This window comes from Carcharhinus amblyrhynchos, chromosome X (assembly GCF_965287045.1).
Source record: "Carcharhinus amblyrhynchos chromosome X, sCarAmb.v2.hapA, whole genome shotgun sequence".
NCBI classification, from domain to species: domain Eukaryota; kingdom Metazoa; phylum Chordata; class Chondrichthyes; order Carcharhiniformes; family Carcharhinidae; genus Carcharhinus; species Carcharhinus amblyrhynchos.
In genome coordinates, this window is record NC_137359.1 from 4,500,849 (window position 1) to 4,501,830 (window position 982).

Below are 982 nucleotides of genomic sequence, written 5' to 3' on the forward strand. Positions count from 1 at the left end.
TTTTGGGATGTAAAGTCTGTGTTATATCTTGTTCTGAGTATGGGTCGATATAAAATGCCTGCAAGTGTTTATTTCAGTAAACCCATCTGCTGTACCCGAATGAAAGGAACGTTAGATGAGAGATGAAATTGAGCCGACATGGGGAAAGAACACAGACACATGTCATCAATGGAGAAATGAACCGCATTTGTATCCAGCACAAGAGGTCAGTATCACATCAAGGAGGCCGGCTCGAAGGATTATTGATTGGATATCAGGATGATTTTTGTCTCTTTTCATTGTATAGTCATGGCTGAGTGGTTAAGGTGATGGATTAGAAATCCATTGGGGTTTCCCCGCGCAGGTTCGAGTCCTGCTGACTACGTCTTTCTCATTTAAGTTTCACTCGCTCTCCTTGGAAAGGATGGTGCATCCAATCACCATCCCATGTGGATGATTGTAGATCCCAGCAAATTTGCATGAGGTTGCTGCCTGTCCTCCTGAGATGCTTTCTCATCAAATTTGCATCTGAGAACTTGAGTTATTCACCTGTGTGCAGAGTGAATATTTTCCCTGTTACGCTGTCGAAATCCTGAAATGGAGCCAGTGAAAGGGTAACTGAATGCACTGAGAAAGAGACACCAGCAGATGGAGACAGTGAAGGGGTAACCGGGTGCAGTGAGACAGCGACACCAGCAGATGGAGACAGCGAAGGGGGTAACCGGGTGCACTGAGAAAGAGACACCAGCAGATGGAGACAGTGAAGGGGTAACTGGGTGCAGTGAGACAGCGACACCAGAAGATGGAGACAGTGAAGGGGTAACCGGGTGCACTGAGAAAGAGACACCAGCAGATGGAGACAGTGAAGGGGTAACTGGGTGCAGTGAGACAGAGACACCAGCAGATGGAGACAGTGAAGGGGTAACTGGGTGCACTGAGACAGCGACACCAGCAGATGGAGACAGTGAAGGGGTAACTGGGTGCAGTGAGACAGTGACACCAG

At 48.1% G+C, this 982-nt stretch overlaps 1 non-coding gene across 1 annotated transcript; it reads left to right on the forward strand.

Moving 5' to 3' along the window:
- The first annotated feature begins 282 nt into the window (after positions 1-282).
- Positions 283-364, forward strand: trnas-aga (transfer RNA serine (anticodon AGA)). The gene has a single exon. It is a non-coding gene; the product is annotated as a tRNA-Ser (tRNA).
- The last annotated feature ends 618 nt before the right edge of the window (positions 365-982 follow it).